Here is an 18,560-nt window from a genome sequence, read left to right on the forward strand (position 1 = left end):
CCTATCGGGAGGAACCTGTGGTGGCCTTGTAAGGCAAGAGTGATCTGGAAGGGTCGGAAGCTCGGGGACCTCAGGCTTGTGTCCTTGGGGCCTTGGGTAAATGGCCTTGGTCCCTCTGCTCTCTTCCTGGCTAAGTTTCTGAAGCTCAGCTTGTCTTGGTACTACTTGGCACCGTTCCACCTGAGTCCCCACCCTTACCTGTCGGTGAAAATCCCCATGGTCTGAGCTAGAGACTTCCCAGCCAGGATTTGGCTGGAGAGCTGAGTGGTTAGACCTCCCAGGGAGGAAGTCGCAGGTGTACAGGTGTCCTCTAGGCTGCATTGGCCTCCTGCCCACTCATGGCCTTTAGTCAACTGGGGAATCTGTGGTGGTGCCTGGGGTGAAAGGGAGCCCGAGGGTCACCTCTTTTTTGTGTGTCCTTAAGGAGGCTTTAGCTCTCTCAGGGGCTGAGGCCTGTCCTCTATACAAAGAAGCATTCATTCATTCATTCACTCACTCATTTGTGCACACATTTATTAATTTGTGTCTGACTGTACACAGATGAGCACCTACTGTGTGCAGGGTACTAGGTATTGGTAAGGAGGCAGCCTGGCGGCCTGGCTCTCTGGAAACTGACAATCTCATGGGACAGGAGGGCAGAAAATAGACACAGGTCAAAGGTAATTTTGGGTGAAAAGTCTTAGGGGGGGGAGGGGATAACAACAGGGAACATAAAGATCCCTTGGGACAGGGAAGCTAGGAGGAGTTCCTTGAACAGAGATACAAAGAGCAAGAAGGAGCCAGTTCAGAGGACATGGGCCTAGCACACAATAGCAAGTACAAAGGCCCTGCAGCAAAGCCATCTGTGTGTGCTAGGTGTGGCCAGGATAGGGGTGGGGGAGGACTTGTGCAGACTAGGGGACAAATGATGGCGTGAGGTGAGCAGACATGATGGACATCAACAGGGATGAACGAGTTCCAAATAGAGCCATTCGGCTTGTTTTGAGCTGTGTCCCATCTTCTCCAGAGCATTGCCTGGTGGCCCTGGCTGAGCCAGCTTGTGTTTCTCTTGTCACTCACAGCCACATGACACCAGAGTCCCTAGTCATCTGGTGGCCATGGGGAATGTCATCGACTCCGTGTGGTGCTGGGTACACAGCCGCTGAGCCAGCGCAGCGCCATGGAGGGTGACTAGGAAGCGTTTCACCTCCAGATGTGCCTCATGCACTAACCCTGCGGCCAGGTGCTGCTCACTCCCTCGGTGATGGCCAGGCGCTCCGGGCGAATGAGCGCTTCTTTCCATGTGCTGTAAATGTGGGTAAATGTGCTGAGTGTCGTCAGCCTTCACATCACTCATCTCCAGTTCCAGAACATTCCCTAAGAGGAGCCTTCCCCCGCCCCTGTTCCCCATTGCTGTGGGTTTGTCTCTTCAGTGGTCTGGAACGGGCTCCTGTGCAGAGGCCTCTGAGGCTGCCAGCTTTCCCACCTTCAACCATGCAGTGCCTTTGTGGCAATCTTCTTGCCTCAGCTTACCGAGTAGCTCAGCTGTTTTTAATCGATGAATGTGTCATCTTACAGATAAACCACACTTGGCTTGCCCACTGGTCAATCAATGCATGTTTGAGTCAGACCCAGAATTTGACCACTGAGAATGAAGAATGGCACCATTAGCAACACCATGGACAAATCTGTCTGTCTGTCTGTCTGTCTGTCTGTCTGTCTGTTCTTTGAGACAGGTTATCCTTGAACATCTGATTCTTCTGCTTCCCAAGTGCTGGGATCTTAGATATGCACCACCGTGCCCAGCTGTGTCAGGCTTTGGTTGACCCTCAGCCCCCTCCAGTTCTCTTCTGGGTCAGTGTGTAGCAGCAATTACAAGGCCTGTCTATCAGTATTGACCTCAGAAACTGCCAACTGACACTGTTAAAGGCAGCCATGGCATCTAAGTGTGTGATGACACACACCTGAGCACTTGGGAGGCAGAGGCAGAGGCAGAGGCAGAGGCAGAGGCAGAGGCAGAGGCAGAGGCAGAGGCAGAGGCAGAGGCAGAGGCAGAGGCAGAGGCAGAGGCAGAGGCAGAGGCAGAGGCAGAGGCAGAGGCAGAGGCAGAGGCAGAGGCAGAGGCAGAGGCAGAGGCAGAGGCAGAGGCAGGAGGAGCTCTGTGAGTTTGAGGTCAGCCTTTTCTACATAGTAAGTTCCAGGACAGCCAGGGCTACATAGAGAGACCCTGTCTCAAACAAAACCAAACAGAACCCAAAACAAAACAACAAAGCAGCCATGGGGGGGGGGGCAGGGGAGGGCTGGAGAGATGGCTCAGTGGTTAAGAGCACTGACTGCTCTTCCTGAGGTCCTGAGTTCAGTTCCCAACCACCTGGTGACTCACAACCATCTGTAATGGCATCTGATGTTCTCTCCATGTGTGTCTGAAGATAATGACAGTATAATAACATATATCAAGATAAATAAATTAATTAAAAATTTTAAAAAGGCAGCCATGGTCTTGGGATTCTCACAACTGGATAATAAGGGGGCCTCGTGTTGACCCATTCACCAGAGGAGGAAACTAAGACCTCAGGGGTGGGACTTTCCTGTCCTACTGGTGATGTGAGAGCCTCAGGGCTGCTAGATTCCAAACTAACTAAAAGGCAGAAAAGATATGGAGAGGAAGGAGCAGGCCGGGAGGGGAGAGAGAGGGGACAGGGAGAGAGAGGAAGAGAAAGGGAAAGGTGTGGGAAGAGAAGGAAGTTTGTCTTTAGGCCGGGCTCCACCTCCTCATGTGCCACCTGCAGAGGAAGCTGAAGTCAGAGGTGACAGTGTCAAAGGTCTTCACCTGTTCCCCGGGCCTCTTCTGTCCCTTCCTGGCCGAGTGACATGGGGAAGGTTGTTCACCTCTCTGGCCCTCTTTTCACATCAAACAGTGGGATCGTGTGTTTAACATTTTATCTTTGAGTTCAAGGCTGTCCAGTCCAGCCTTGAACTTTCCATCCTCCTGAGCGCTAGGACTACAGGTGTCACCGAGGAGTCTGCTTAGCAGACTCCTCGGTGACACAGGAGGAAGAGCGTCCCCCAACCCAATGCTCTTGGTTTGGATGGAGCTGGGGACAGAGAAGAGTCTGTCGCCTCTGGAATCTCTCCATCCGAGTCTAAGATGGGCGGGTACAGGCCATGGGCTGGGAGGAATGGGCTGCCCCATGGGAGGAAGTGATGCTCACCTTAGAAATTCCATACCCAGCTGCAGCTGAAGGTTCTGGATCTGAAGCAGGTGATGGTTTTCTCAAACCATCTGGACTCCCCGGTCATTGAAAGCCTGCAAGGTCCCCAGAACCACCGTGTGCTTCAGTCAGAAATACTAACTGTGACCTCATCACAAGTGGACTCCCATGTTGGAACTATGGGAGGGACAGCATGACCACTGATGTTCCACAGGCAAGGCACAGTGTGGGTACTGGGTGGAGTCCCCAAGCCTAGTACATGGTTGAGGCCTGGCATATCTAGGGCTCAGGGAGGACCACAGGGATGGCTCTGAGCATCTTTTATGTGCCAGGCAAGTACAAAGCAACCTGGAAGTGGTGCCCAGAGAGGTAGAGACACTTGCCAAGATGTGCACAGCTAAGAAGCAACTGAATGTGGCTCAGAACAAAAATGATGCCACACCATTAGGTGTTGTTGTTGTGGTTCTGGTCGTCGTTGTTGTTGTTACTGGTGCATCTGTGTGTATTGAAGGTCAGAGGACAAGCTTCAGGGGTCGGTTCTCTCCTTCTGCTGAGTGTTTCAGTGACCAAACCCAGTCTTGCATGACAAGAATTTTACTTAATGAGCATCTCTGCAGCCCACACCCCCATGGAGCCTTGCTGATATGAGGAGACTTTGTCCTAGCTGTTAACCATGGTTTTCTGGGTGTGCTTGGATATCTCAGGGCTCTGGGGCTGCAACCTGGGGTCCCTCCTGCCTAGGGTCACCCAAACATTCATTCACATGTCCTGATTCCCCTGTGAAGGCTCAGCCTCCCCCAGCCCGCAGCTTAGGACTTGCCTGGCAAGTGCTACAGTCAACAACAGCACCAGTTCTGCTGCGTGACAAGCATCCCCAGCATCCAGCCCTGGAAAGTGAGGCCAGCCTGGCACATCCGTGGTAAATGGTCATGAGTAGGCGGGGCCGTGAGTCATCCTGTTAACCTACTGCTGTGGGAAGGGGAGAGCCCCTGGCCACGTTGCATGGATGCTGGGCTGGAGGCCACACATCAGGCCGAGGCTGGCAGGAGCCCAGCCGCCAGGACATGGCTGCAGAACCTGAGGCCAGACTCCTGAGTCACTGTTTCCCCGTTGTTGCCAAACCAGGCGGGAAATTGAGGAGCCAGGGTGGAGCCAGGGAGGGGAGGCTGTGGGGAGCTGAGATCTCTGGCTTAGCCCTTGTTGTACAGGACAGATACAAAGCCACCAGCCAGATAGAAAAGGGGGCCCTGTGGTACTAGAGTGGGGTCTGGTACCCCCAGGTTCCAGCTCCCTCAATCCTCCCATCTCCCAGCGTCTCCCTTCCCATCAGCCACACACACCATTGTGCTTCACGCGTTTCTGTTTCTGGAGTTTATTGAATGGGTTCCGTACCTCAGTCCCTTTCCACCTGTAGTCTCTGGACCATCCTGAAGGGGCTGGCTTACTGTTGTCGCAGAGCCGTGTCCTGTGTCCTCATCACCTGGCTTTTAAAGTGTAACCTTCCTAGTCCGTTCATTTGCTTCCAGCTTCTCTAGCTTCTCATTAGTCTGCCTGGATGGTTCTGAGAATGCACAGTGGTCAGGCTCTGCCCTGGACACGCAGGATAGAGAGAACAGAGTGGACTGCCCACCTGCTCCCCGGAGCTGATGCTTTAGAGCAGGCTGACCGTGACAGGGTCAGCAGAGAAAATGACGGCAGCGTGGGTGACCAGTGCAAAGGTCCTGGGGCAGGATTACAGCTGGCATGATATGGGGGCAGCTGAAGCCAGTATGTCTGGAGCTGGGGGTGGGGGGAGGCAATGAGGTCAGCAATGGTGCAGGTGGATTGAGCCGGATTTGAGTCTTGATCTGACAGGTCAGGGAGCCCTGGGGGTCCTGAGTAGAGGGGCCTTGGAGGTATTAAGACCTGGTTAGATTTCCTTAGACTCGGGGGACGATACACCATGGTGCCCAGACCTGAAGGCAGATGGGGCTTCCATCTTTCTCAGCCTCCAAGGATGGTCAGGGCCAAGCGCAGGGGGTCTGTCTCTCACAGATGCAGACACAGACACTCCTAGAGACACACAGATGCAGACACACACAGACACAGAGACACACACAGACACAGTCACGGAGACACACACAGACACAGACACGGAGACACACACAGACACGGAGACACACAGACACAGACACAGAGACACACACAGACACACACGCACAGTCATGTACACAGATACACACAGAGACATATGATCTGTCTCCTGTGATGGATATCCCCCCCACCCCCCCATGATGCCTATGGAATACTGGTCAGCGCTCAGCCAGTGACTCACCAGGACTTGCCCTCATCGGAGACAATCACTGCCTCTTCACGTCCAGACCGGAAACCACCTCTGACCTGCCAGGGAGACGAGAGCTGGGCAGAAAGGGCAGAAGAGCCCTGGACTCAGGGCAGGCAGCCTGCAGGGAAAAGTCCAGAGAAGACCCCCAGGCTTGCCACCAGCCTTGTGATACCCTCCTGGGCTGAGGTAGCACTGGGAAGGTCCTGACAGAAGTGGTGAAGTGCTTGGACCCTCACAGTGTGTCACATCCACCCACCGTGTTTTCCTCTTTCACTGTGGTCTCTGGTCTGTTCTAGCATCTTCCATTGTTTTCTACTCTGTTGTCCTACTTAATTGAAAAAATTTTATTGAGCATCTACTATGTTCCACAGACTAGAGTTTGTTTTTGTTTGTTTTTTAGATAGGATCTCTTTATGTAGCCCTAGCTGACCAGGAATTCAGAGAAATTCATCTTTTTCTGCCTCTCAGGTGCTGGGCCACCCCACCTGGCTTTACCAAGTAGTTATTATCATCATCATCATCATCATCATCATTTACTCTTTTGGGTTTTGTTGTTGTTGTTTTGTTTTTGTTTTTTAGATAAAGTATCTCTTGCAGACCAGGTATTCTCAAACTTTTTCACTTCTGTTTTTAGGTTTTTGTTTTTGAGACAGGGTTTCTCCATTGTAGCCTTCACTGTCCTAGAACTTGATACTGTAGCCCAGGTTAGCCTCAAACTCATACAATTCATTCTCGCTGCCTTCCAAGCACTGGGATTAAAGGTGTGTGTCCTCCCCACCTGGCTGTCACTCCACCCAGCTGCAGGTGAAGGCACGACTACAGCTTTAAAGGCATACAAGTCCTGGTGACAGCCTGGAAGCCAAAGAGAATGTTCTTACCTCGTACAGAGTGGTGAGAATTGAAGGAGGAGGGGCAGGTGCCTCTCATGGTGAGTGAAAGGGGCTCAAGTCGACCATTGAGCAGAATCCTGAAGGGAGTGGGGAGGAGGAGGGAGCCCTGTAGACACCCGAGGGACAGGAAAAGCTTCCAGCCAACAAAAACAGCAAGTGCAAAGGCCCTGGGGCTGGAATGTGTTTGGTGCTTTCAGGGAGCATTCGGGAGGCCAGGGTTAGAAGCTGACAACTAAGGGGCCATCCAGGACAGCACCGAGTGGAGCTATGTCATCTGCTTGCTTCCCACACTTTAAAGGCTTCCCAGGATCATCTTGCCTTTTCAATCAGCCCCAGTGACCAGCTCAGCCCTGAGGATGTGTGGGCAGGCAGAGGCCAGAGCTGGACCTGGACACATGGTTGCTCGGGCTTCCGGCTTCCTTCCTGACCTGGTCAGCTGTCCAGGCCTAGGACTGAGGCCATTCAGTCCTCTGCCTTCTGTCAGCCTGTCCATTCGTCCCCAATTATTCCTCAGCTGCAAAGTGACAAATGGCTACAGGAGGGCTAGCAATGTGATCAGTGGGTAGAGCGTTTGCACACAGCGGGCATGCACACAGCCCTGGGATCCCCTGCGTGTGCTAAGTACTGGGGAGCTGGAAGTAAGGAATCAGAAGTTCAGGGTCATCTACAGTCCTTGTCTCCAGAAAAAGGAAAAAAAAAATGATTATTGTGGTGGTGCACTTCTGTACTTCTGTAATCCCAGCAGTTGAGAAACTGAGGCAGGAGGATTATAGTGAGTTCAAGGTCATTCCTGTCCTTTTTTTTTTTTTTTTTTTTTTTTGGTTTTTCGAGACAGGGTTTCTCTGTGTAGCCCTGGCTGTCCTGGAACTCACTCTGTAGACCAGGCTGGCCTCGAACTCAGAAATCCACCTGCCTCTGCCTCCTGAGTGCTGGGATTAAAGGTGTGTGCCACCAACGCCCGGGCACCCCTGTCTTATAAGAGCAAGAACAGTTGTAGAGCTGCCTGTGTGTACACACACACACACAGCCACAAAAGGGGCTCATGTGGTTCTTGAGGCCAAGTAGCTTGAGCTCCAGTGGGTCCTGCTGGCCTGGCAGGTGGTCCTGTCTCTTCCTCCTGTGTGAGGGATGCAGGTGTGACAAATGCCAAGCCCCTGGCTCAAGTCACACAGGGACATTTGGCATCAGCTCTGAGAATTCAGGGCCCAGGAAGGGAAGAGCCTTGCTTCGGACCATCCACTGGGAACATGGCTGACCCCAGACTAGAACCTCCCAGACTCCTCTGCCCTCCCAGGGCTTGCAAGCTGATTCTGGCCCGGAGGGAGCACTGCCAGGCAAGTGAAGGAGGCCTCTGGAAGCTCAGCAGAGCCCAGGAAGCGCACGGGGCTCAGCCACTCACTCAGGATGCTTCCTCCTGTGACAACAGCACCTGTTGTCCCTTCCCCTGCATTCAGCAGGGTCAGATACTCCAGGGCCTGCAGGTGCTCCAGAGACGGAAGGGCGGGGCAATGGGGAAGTGGCCGTTGCCATGGAAACCAGACAGACTGACTAGGGTTGGGAAGCTTGTGAGCTAAGACATTTAGATAGTTCAAGACCCCTGGAGGCCAAAAGCTTCTATTCCTCACCTCTGTCCCTCAGGGGCTCTGGCTTGGCCTTAGGATTCCCAGGGGTGTGGTCCCTGCCTGTGGGCTGTCAGAACCATGGGATCTCTGGGCACCTTAGAGAAGTCCCCAGTGCCCTGAGTTCAGTGCCCTCTGGGCCACACCTGGGGACATGTACAGGGAGAGCAAGGAGAGGCTACAGGAGAGCCAGGCAGGACAGCAGGAACGGGCCTGGGAAACTCATCTCACCCAACTTCTGCTGCTGCGAGGACCTTAATGGTTAAAAGGCTTTCTTCAAGAAGCCTCTGCCAGCCTGATAGGCGGGCAGGCGGGTGGGCGGGCAGGCGGGTGGGCAGGCGGGTGGGCGGGCGGGCGGGCGGGCAGGCAGGCGTCAGCTCCAGGCGGGTGGCTGCTGGTACCTGTCGTAGCAGGTGTCAGTACCCACCTGAAAACTCCAACGTGGCCAGGAGGGGGTCCAGAAGAGGCTGACGTGGCAAGAGAAGGCGGCAGGGATGATACGCCATGCTTCATGCTCGCTTCTGTGCACCCAGTTCCCAAGGCTCAGCCTGGGATACTGTAGACACACCATCAAACTTGCAAAATAGCCGGGCACAGTGGGGCTCGTGCCTGTAAGCCCAACACTTGGGAGGCAGAGGCAGGAAGATTTTTCTGTTAATTCAAAATCAGCCTGGTCTATGTAACAAGATCCAGCTTCAGGATAGCCAGGACTACATAGGAAAGACTCTGTCTCAAAAAGTAATTAATTAATTAATAAAATGGATTTGTAAAATAAGCCAGGGTGATGGTTCAAGTGTGTGATTCCTGGACTCAGGAAGCTGAGGCAGGAGGAGAGCTTTGAGTTCTAGATCGGCCTGGGCTATAGAGTAAGACTCCTTGTCCTGTCAAAAAAGAATAATCGTGGCCGGGCGTGGTAGCTCACGCCTTTAATCCCAGCACTTTAATACCAGCAGAGGCAGGTAGGTAGAGCTTGGTGAGTTCGAGGCCAGCCTGGTCTACAGCCATAGATCCAGGACAGCCAAGGCTACATAGAAAAACTCTTGCTAGGAAAAAAAAAAAGAAGCCAGGTGTGGTGGAGCACACCTTTAATCCCAGTACTTGGGAGGCAGAGGCAGGCGGATTTCTGAGTTCGAGGCCAGCCTGGTCTACAGAGTGAGTTCCAGGACAGCCAGGGCTATACAGAGAAACCCTGTCTCGAAAAAAAAAAAAAAAAAAAAAAAAAAGAAAAGAAAAGAAAAAAAAAAGAATAATCGTAAAATGTTAATAATTTTTTTTTTTTTAAAAAGCATAAGACACTACCTGCTCATCTCCTCATGAGGGAAAGTCACTTTATGTAACAAAGAAACTTCACACAGAGAGGTTTAGGAATTTGCCCAAGGCCACACAGCTACCAAGTGGTAACCAGGACTTGAACACAAGCTTATTTGCAAAACTTTCCCTTTTAATTTCACTTTAGTTTTTCCATGTGTAGTGTACATGTATATACTTGTGTGTGCATGTGTGTGTGCAGGTATATTTGCATGTATGTGGAGGCCAGAGGTTGACACTAGGTCTCTTCCTCGGTCACTTCCACTTATATATTGAAGCAGGCTTCTCTCCATCTGAACCCAGAGTTCACCTTTGCCTTGTTACCTGGCCAGCCTGCTCTGGGAATCCTTGTCTGTGCCAGCCCCCGGGCCAGCTTGCCCTCCTTAAGTAGGTGCTGGGGGTTTGAACTCTGGTCCGCATGCTTGCCATGTAGACACTCGAGCCACCAAGCCATCTCCCTAGCCCTTGTTTGATATACTAATTAATTAAATTGTGAGATGTCCTGGAATTCCATCTGAAGCCCAGGCTGGACTTGAACTCAGATGTTCGCCTGCCTCTGCCCCTGCCCCTGCCCCTGCCCCTGCCCCTGCCCCTGCCCCTGCCCCTGCCCCTGCCCCTGCCCTGCCCCTGCCCCTGCCTCCCAAGTGCTGGGATTAGAGTCATGCATGCATCACCACTGATCAAGCTCAGAGACTGAGCACTTTATCACTAAGCTATACCCCCCTCCCGTTCTTACTTTTTTATTTTGAGACAGAGTCCTACAAAGTTACCAGCCTTGAACTTCTGATTTTCCTGACTCTCTCACCCTGTGTCATCAGGAATAACAGCTGTTCCATGGACTGGGGGCGGAGTCCACATAAGCTGTCTAACTTGGTTTTGTCTCCGTGTCTATTTTTACCTGGCATACAGTAGGTGATCAGCGAATATTTGTATAAATTACAAACACCCTGAGAAGTTGCTTCTCTCCAAGCCCCAGCTTACTCATCTGTGCAATGGGTGCACTGCAGGATAACTATGGTATCCATCCTAATGGTTGTTTGGGGACAGTGAGATTTAAGGTGACTGAACTATGTCCAGTTCTGGTCCGTCTAGCTGTGTGACCCTGGGCTTTCTCTCAACCCCCAAGTTCTCATGCATGGGATGGGGTTTGGATCCTGGGACACTGAATTCTCCCAGATCTGAGTGGACAGCAGCCAACTTGAGGCTGAAGCTTCTAAGGTGATGCCCCTGGCCCTCCATCTACCCTTCAGGGTCCCAAAGCAGCCATCACCCTAGAATCCTTCAGGCTTCCTGGGCAAGCTCCAGGGTTGATGTTCACGCCTGGACCTCTGGGGTGGTCTACTGAGGCCAGCCTGAGGACCCCTGCCACACCTTCTGAGTACCAGGCATCCCATGAGATGGGAAGCCTAGAGGTCACTCACATGCAGATGGGGGACACAGAGGCTCACCTGCAGAAGCCGCCCCTCAGCCTCCCTTTCTCCTCTCCTGTCTGTTCATCTCTCTCAGCTTGGAACTTATTCCTCACAGTAGACCACCTACTCCTGTGCCCTCCCTGCCCTCCATGGCCTGGCCTCATCTGAGATGTACCAGAGGTGGCATCACTGTTACTTTGCTGGTAGATCCTGTGTCCCCGGTTGTAACATCAGACAAACCTTAGTCATGCCTTCTCCCCACACCTTGCACAAGGCTCCACAAACCCCTTCCTATCTAATGCACTTGGACCTGGCTAAATGCCAGTATACAGCAGGCTTCAGCAAAACTGCTAAAGTGACATCAACTCCCTATGGGGACACAAGGTGAAGGAGCTGGAAAGACATTGGGTTCAAATTCTGCTTGCTGTGTGAACTTGGGCAGGTGCCCTGATCTCTGTTTCTGAACTTCCACTGCCAAAATCAGAGATTCACTGTGCACACACACACATACACACTTACATATACACATACACACTCTCTCACACACACACTCGCACACACACACACACTCACGGACCCCCAGAATTGAAGGGTTCTAGACGGCTGGCTGATGGGGAGCTGGGGCTGGCGGGATTCTCAGGGAGCAGGCAGGCCTCTCCCACCTGTGTGTCCTCCCCAAACTATCATTACACCTGCCCCAGGTCACAGAAAACACTCAAGGAGGAGATGAGGGTGTGAGTGTCTCTGAGAACAACCAGCCATTGTGCCTTGTGGGTGTGGAGGGCTTGTGGGCAGTACCTTGGGAGGAGACCACAGGGCCTGATGGTCTCAGCTGGGGGGAGGGGAGGCGGGGCAGATGCAGGGCAGGTGCCGGGCAGGTGTCTACAAGCATCTTCCAGCATCACCCCTAGGAAAGTGCCCTCATGTGTGAGCCCCAGAACCGGCCCAGCTGGTCAGACACCTGCCCCGGTAGCCATCACAGGTGTAAGCTGGGGGTTGGGCTGCAGGTGGGGAGTGGGACTCGGGGCAGGGCCTAGGGAAGTCTGGCCCCCTGAACAACCAGTCACCTCCACCTCCTGTTCCCTCATCCATGAGGGAGCTGCAGGTAGGCCTAGTGCATGAGCAGAGGCCACACCCCGTGGGTTTTCCTGACACAGGGATGCTGCTGGGGGGGATGGGGTGGGTATGATCAAGCTTTTGGCTTCCTACAGGTCTGTCTCCAGGGAAGACTTGATCTCCACTCCCCTCTCTCTCTGGAGGGAGGGATGAAACAGTGTCTCACGCAGCCTCTCTAGGCTGGCCTGGAACTCACGATGTTCTGAGAGCATCTTGAACTTCTGATTCTCCTGCCTCAGCCTCCTAAGTGCTGGGTTCACAGGCTTGTCCCATCACACCCAGACAAAGATTTTTATCTTTCACTCAAGAAGCATTTGTTCTACTGTGTGTCAGCTAGGAGCTGGGGCCGGTACTGGGGGATGAGGTCTCTGCACTGAGGAAGGAGGGAGGTCCTGCGAGCCTTCCAGCCTGGGGGTGAAGAGAAAGAGTGATCCAGATTGATGGTCATCAGATGGGGTGGGGAGGGCTACTCTGCTCCAGGAGGAGAATAGAGCACCGTTTACCAAGGGGAGGGGGACAATGGTGGTGGTCCCAGGTCAGGGCCAGCCTGGGCAACAAGGGCCAGCCAAGACAGAAATGGTCGTAAGCTCTCAGTTTCAGGACCCACCCCCACTCCAGCCTGAGGGGCTGCTCTGTTCCCAGGAGCCAAGGCCAAGGGCCAAGCCAGAGGAAATGGGGCTGAGGCCCAGCAGCAAACTCTCCGGGGACAGCTAATATCTCTGAGTGGCACTGACAGGACACAGCCCCGGGTGGCAGGGTGGGGGCCGGGCTCTCCATAAACAGCCAAGTCTCATAAAGCTGATCAAAGCAGTGGGCCTGTCCCAGCCAGGCTGCTTCCTGCAGGGGCCCAGAACCCCCGGCTTGTGGGGGGGATGCAAGGGGGACCCAGGAAAGCCTTTTTCTGTCAGGGGGCTCTATATGTGTAAGGGCAGGTCCCTGGGCCTCTGTTTCCCGACTTGTCTTACAAATCTGGATACCTGCAGCTCCTGAACAGCCTGTTTCTGGAACAGAACACAGTCCCATTACCTTGTGACCTCAGTCCGTGGCACCCCTCCCCCGCACCCCTGTCCTCAGCTGGAAGATGGGGGAGCCATCGTCCCTCTTTAGAGGCCTCAGGCTGTAGAATTTTTCTCAGTATGATTTATAATTACAGTTCATTATTTGTTGGGAACAGCACTGACTGGGCCCTCACTACATGGAAAGGCTGTGTCCTCCCCGTGAGGCTTAGGGGTGTGGTACCCACAACAGGCAGGGCCTGATGGGAAGACCTTTTTTCTCATCCCTCCAGGCCTGACTCTGGTGTGTCTGTGCCTCAGCCTGGGGATTCTGGGAACCCTGGGGCATCTCACCAGAACTTGGGGCCCCTCTTCTTTGCAGTTAGACAGAATGGGGAGAGCCGAGGACTATGTTGTGAGCACAGGCCTGTAATCCCAGCTGCTGGGGGAGGCTGAACCTCTAAGCCAGGTATGGTAGCATCTGTGTATATTCCCAGTACTCTGGAGGCAGAGGCAGGAGGATTGCCAAAGGTTTGAGTCCAGCATGGACTACACAGTACCAGGTCAGTTGGACTAGCAAGTTTTTGTCTCCAAAAATGAAGGAGAGGGCCAGCCATGGTGGTGAGTGCTTTTCATTCATCTCAGCACCCAGGAGGCAGAGACAGAGGCAGATGGACCTCTGAGTTCAAGGCCAGCCTGGTCTACAGAGTGAGTTCCAGGCTGCGGCTACATAGATTCTGTCTCAGAAAATAACAACAAAAACAAAATAAGAAAGAAAGTAGGAGAGGGGTGGGGAAGGCCTCATTTCAAAATAAAACCTAAGCCACGTAGTGGTGGCGCATACCTTTAATCCTAGCACTAAGAAGGCAGAGGCAGGAGGACCTCTGTGAGTTCAAGGCCAGCCTGGTCTACAGAGCAAGTTCCAGAATAGCCAGGGCTACACAGAGAAACTCTGTCTGGAAAAAAACAGACAAAATAAAATAAAACCTAAAGAGAAAGGAAGGAAGGAAGGAAGGAAGGAAGGAAGGAAGGAAGGAAGGAAGGAAGGAAGGAAGGAGGGAAGGAGGGAAGGAGGGAAGGAGAGAGGGAGGGAGGGAGGGAGGGAGGGAAGGAAGGAAGGAAGGGAAGAAGGAAAAGGGGTGACTGTGGCTGTAATTGGTGGTGGGGTGCTTGCTTGAGGCCCTAGGTTCAGTCCCCAGCACCGAAACCCCAGGAGAGTGGGAAGTGGCCACCTCCCAGGTACCCTCCTGACAGCTGGGATATCACACTTTCCCTCCCCCATCCTCCTGGCCCTCCCTCTGTGCCCTCCAGTGTGCACTGGATGGTGAAGCTGAGTCAGATCTCAGTTCTCTTCTGCTCAGAGCCCCCTCTGGCTCCTACCTGATCCACAGAGCCAGAATTCCCAAAGCTCTAGGCCCAGTGCAACCAAGTCCTCAGCTCTGTCCCCAGCTCCTGACGTGTGGCAGGCAGGACAGAACCTGGAGCTCAGGGCAGGGGGTGCTGCCACCCAAAGGAGCAGGGGTGACCAGAACCTAACTGGAGGAAAGCTACGGAGTCTAGGGTCTCAGCAGGGTCAGGGCATGGAGTACCTACTGTGTGCCAGGCTCTACTGTAAGTATTGGATGGTAAAAGAAGAGCCTTGGGGTTCTGCACAGGCACCCATTGTGAGAGGGACCCAAGTCCCCAGGACCAGACAATAGATGTCTGGTGACAGAGCCATGGCCCTGGATGTCTGTCCTCTGGGTATGAGCTGGGTACTGCATTTCCCTCAGTACAGTGTGGCCACAGCCCATTACACAGTTTGGTAATGTGTGTCTCTCTCTGTGTGTCTGGTGACTGGGGACAGGCCCTGCTTCACTTTTAGAACCCCTAAGGGGTTTCCCTGGTTGTGGGCAGGAGGTCTGGTTGTTTGTTTTGAGACAGGGTCTCAGGCTGCCCAGGTTGGCCTTGAATTCATCATGTGTGGGAGGTGAGCTTTCTATCTCCCCGCACCCAGACCGCTCCAAGTCTGTGTCTTCCCACCATGCCACCCTCCCCCATCCTGTATCAGCCATGCCCGGAACTGCCAGTGATACCCAGGAATAAATCGGTTGCAGGTTGGCCTCCTTTACTGAGGGGAAACTGAGGCATAGGAGGAGGAGAAGCGTGGCCCAGGGAAGAATTGGAAACCATGTGTAGAGGTCCTGGAATTTGTGTGTGTGCCCTGGGGGAAGGAGGGAGGGGGCTGTAGGGGGGAAGGAGGGAGGGGGCTGTAGGGGGGAAGGAGGGAGGGGGAGGAATGCTGAGGTGAATCCAGAGCCCCTTACATGCTGAGCAAGCTTTTTAACACTCAGGCATCCCCTGTCCCCTGTCCACTGTCTTCTCAGAGCCCGGCCTTGCCCTCCCCTTCTTCACTAAGGTCACAAACAGCTCAGTGAACGAAAAACATGAAAGAGAAGGCTGGGCTTAGAGGGCCACAGCCGCTGCCCAGGTCACACAGCCCGAGGTAGCAGAGCTTGTTTGCCAGTGTTTCGACAAGTGGTGGGGAGACAGAGGCCAGGAAGGGCAGGCCCTGCCTGAGGTCAGGCAGCCTCCTGGGCCCGGTCTCCCGCAGAAGCTGACCCAGAGCAGGAGATCTGACTCAAAACCTTCTTCCAGAGTCTTCCCACGGCCCTGGTGGGGGTGGGGGACCACTTGGCATTTCCTGTTTGTTTGGGCAGGGCCCAGGCAAAAGCCTGAGGAGAGACACAGGGATTTCATGGTCCTGCCACTCACGAACCAGGCCTCTATCCAGAAGGCAGGGGCTGGGTCCCACATCCTGGGTTCTATTTGCTCCCGCCCAGTTCAGCCGGGTGTCCCTGCTGTCCCCACCCTGACCCTAGAGTCCTTGTCTCTGATTTCCCCAGTCTGAGGATTTACCATCCGACAATCCAATGAGCTGACCTCAAGCCCCTGGGAGACCCCAAGGCCATGAACACCACTTCTCTGTGCCTCAGTTTCCTTCTCTGTTAAACAGAGTCATTGTGAGGGTGAATTGAGGGTTGTCCACACAGCCTTTAGGGAGCTGTTACCCAAACAGTGGGTCCTGACTCTGACCAAACATGCTGTTTCCCAGATAAGAAACTAAGGCCCTAGGATGGAAGGGAACAGATATAAGGACTCGCAGCCAGTGGAGGCCAGTCCACCTCCAGACCCTAAGAGGCCATGTGATGCTAAGCAGGCACACAAAAGATACCCTACACAAGAACTTTAAACTTCTGCTCTGCCATTGGCTGACTGTGTGGCCCCTATACAGCTTACTGTATGCCTCTGGTCCTCAGTTTTCTCTTCTGTAAAATGGGAGGAAACTAACATGAGACCAGGACTTAAAGAACTGGTAAGGAAGAGGCTGAGCCTGAGCCTGAACCTGAGCCTGAGCCAGTGACTCACACAGTGTTCTTCCCAGAAGGAAGCATAGACCGTGCCCTGGGTGGCCCAGGCAGCTGGAGGAAGCCCCCGATCTCCAGCCCACCCCAGCTGGCTTTGTTGGAGAGCCAACACATCTACAGGGTGACTGTCCTGTTTATGCTCCAGGGTGGCCTAGCTAACAGATCTTTTCCCGCCCTTCCCCCTACCAGGCTGTTACTCAATCACGGTGGCCTCTCCCAGCTCCTCCCCTCTCGACCCTGTCACCTTCCACACCAGCACCTTCGCGTCTCTCTCCCTGGTCCCCCCCTCCGTGTTCCGCCCCCACTAGATCTGATTCTTATTGACTCTCATTAGAGTCTAAAACAGCGTCTTTTAACAGATGAAGCACTCCGTAAATATTTGCCCAACAAAAGAGGATGCTTTACTGCGTTTGCCCACGCAGAGCAGGAGTCAAAAGCAGAGAGCCTTGTGCACGCTATAGAAGGGTTCTGTAGTGAGCTCTACCCTGTAGACCAGGCTGGGCTGAAACTCACAGGGATCCACCTGCCTCTGCCTCACAGGTGCTGGGATTATAGGTGTGGCCACCACACCCAGTGCCTTTCTTCCTTTTTGAGACAGGTCTTGCTGAGTTAATCTATTTACATTTAAAGTTAGTACTGGGCCATTTCAGTTAAGGGTTCGAATGAATGAATGAATGAATGAATGAATGAATGAATGAACGAACTCCAGGCTGCTGGGATGGGTGGAGATTGAGGCTTTCCCCAGCTCCCCTGGGCAATCCAGGTAGGAAAACATGAAGCTAAGCTAGGATTGGCCCACACCTCTGCATCCAAGCATTCTGCAGCATGAGAGCTGTGGGTTCAAGGCCAGCTTGGGCTATTTACAGCTAGATCCTGTCTCAAAACTGACAACAACCAAAAGGAACATGGTAACTCAGGTGTGGTGGCACATGCCTGGATTCCAGCACTCAGGACGTAGAGGCAGGACGAAATAAGCCTGGTGGTGGGCAGGCAAAGTCTCTGAGTTCAAGGCCAGCCTGGTCTGGAGAGAGAGAGAGAGCGCGCATTCTAGGATGGCTAACACCACAGAGAGAAACCCTGTCTTGAAAAACAAAACACAGTTCAAAAATCATAGTCAGCTTCATAGTGAATTTTAGTTTAGCCTAGGCTACATGGGGCCCTGTCTCAAAACAAAACAAAACAAAACAAAACAAAACAAAACAAAACAAAACGGGCTGGAGAGATGGCTCTGTGGGTAAGAGCACTGACTGCTCTTCCAGAGGTCCTTAGTTCAATTCCCAGCAACCACATGGTGGCTCACAACCATCTGTAACAGGATCTGATGCCCTCTTCTGGTGTGTCTGAAGACAGCAACAGTACACTCATATACATAAAATAAATAAATCTTTCAAAACAAAAAAACAAAACAAAACAAAACAAAAAACCCCCAAAACCCAACTCTACTACCACCGTATGTATATGTGTATGTGAGTTTGTATGTATGCATGTATGTATGTATATGTGAGTATGTATATGTGTAAGTTTGCATGTATGAGTGAGTGTATATGTATGAGTGAGTGTGTTTGTGTGTGAGTGTATATATAGGTGTGTTTGTGTGTGTGTGTATGGTGTGAGTGTATGAGTGTGTATGTGTGTATGTGAGTGTGTGCATGTGCGTGTATGTGTGTGTTGCTCATCCTGCCTGCACAGCCAGCAGCATCAGGTTGGTGTCCCTGGGTCTGGAGTGCAGTTGGCTGTCCCCATTTCCCCTGTGACCTGGCCTTGGCCTTGCCTTTCCTCTTAGCTTGCATTTTACTTCCTCACTGAAAGCTTGGGTCCCAGCGGCTGCTTCCTACCTTGCCTGCCGAGAGAACCAGGCGCAGCAGCTGGGGTCAAAGGGCTCCGCCCAATGCCCAGTTCACTGTGAGCACCGGGCCAGGGTCAGAACCCGCCTCGCCGCGGCCTCAGTTCCTCCTTTTGTAAGGGAGACTGAACAGCATTTCCTCCTGAGAGAGCCGCGTCTGCTCCACCCACACCATCCCCTTCCACCTCAGAGCAAATGGGGCTTCAGAGAAGCTGACCGCCATGAGGAGAGAGGGACGTCGGCTTTATCTCCCCACACGGGGAAACTGGGGATCCTGAGAAGGTGGTGACCACAGGCACAGCATTCCCACGCACCTGCCATTTGGTCCGAGCGGAGCAGCTGGGGCCCTGGCGGCTGGGGGAAAGGTGCATGGCCCTGGGGGATCCTAGCAGCTTCGGAGATGTTTCCTGATGCCTGCCTGGAAGGACTTGCTCCCTCCCGGCAGAGGAGAAACCC

General features: G+C 53.2%; 2 long non-coding RNA genes across 10 annotated transcripts in view; one reads left to right on the forward strand and one right to left on the reverse strand.

Annotated features, from left to right (window-relative positions):
• The window catches only part of Gm11476, a 54,539-nt gene that overhangs the window by 17,478 nt on the left and 18,501 nt on the right, over positions 1-18,560 (forward strand). The window lies entirely within an intron of this gene.
• The window catches only part of Gm31619, an 18,199-nt gene continuing 134 nt past the window's right edge, over positions 496-18,560 (reverse strand). Inside the window, exons 1-6 of one of the 9 annotated variants that reach the window (XR_003954104.1) lie at positions 18,097-18,560; positions 8,451-8,646; positions 4,584-6,481; positions 3,192-3,286; positions 1,513-1,624; positions 496-1,285 (exon numbers count right to left, since the gene is read on the reverse strand). The exon at positions 18,097-18,560 is cut by the window's right edge and continues 134 nt beyond it. This is a non-coding gene — a long non-coding RNA (predicted gene, 31619). The other 8 variants (XR_001783569.2, XR_003954105.1, XR_003954102.1 and 5 more) reach the window with 8 other exon arrangements.

This window comes from Mus musculus, chromosome 2 (assembly GCF_000001635.26).
Source record: "Mus musculus strain C57BL/6J chromosome 2, GRCm38.p6 C57BL/6J".
NCBI classification, from domain to species: domain Eukaryota; kingdom Metazoa; phylum Chordata; class Mammalia; order Rodentia; family Muridae; genus Mus; species Mus musculus.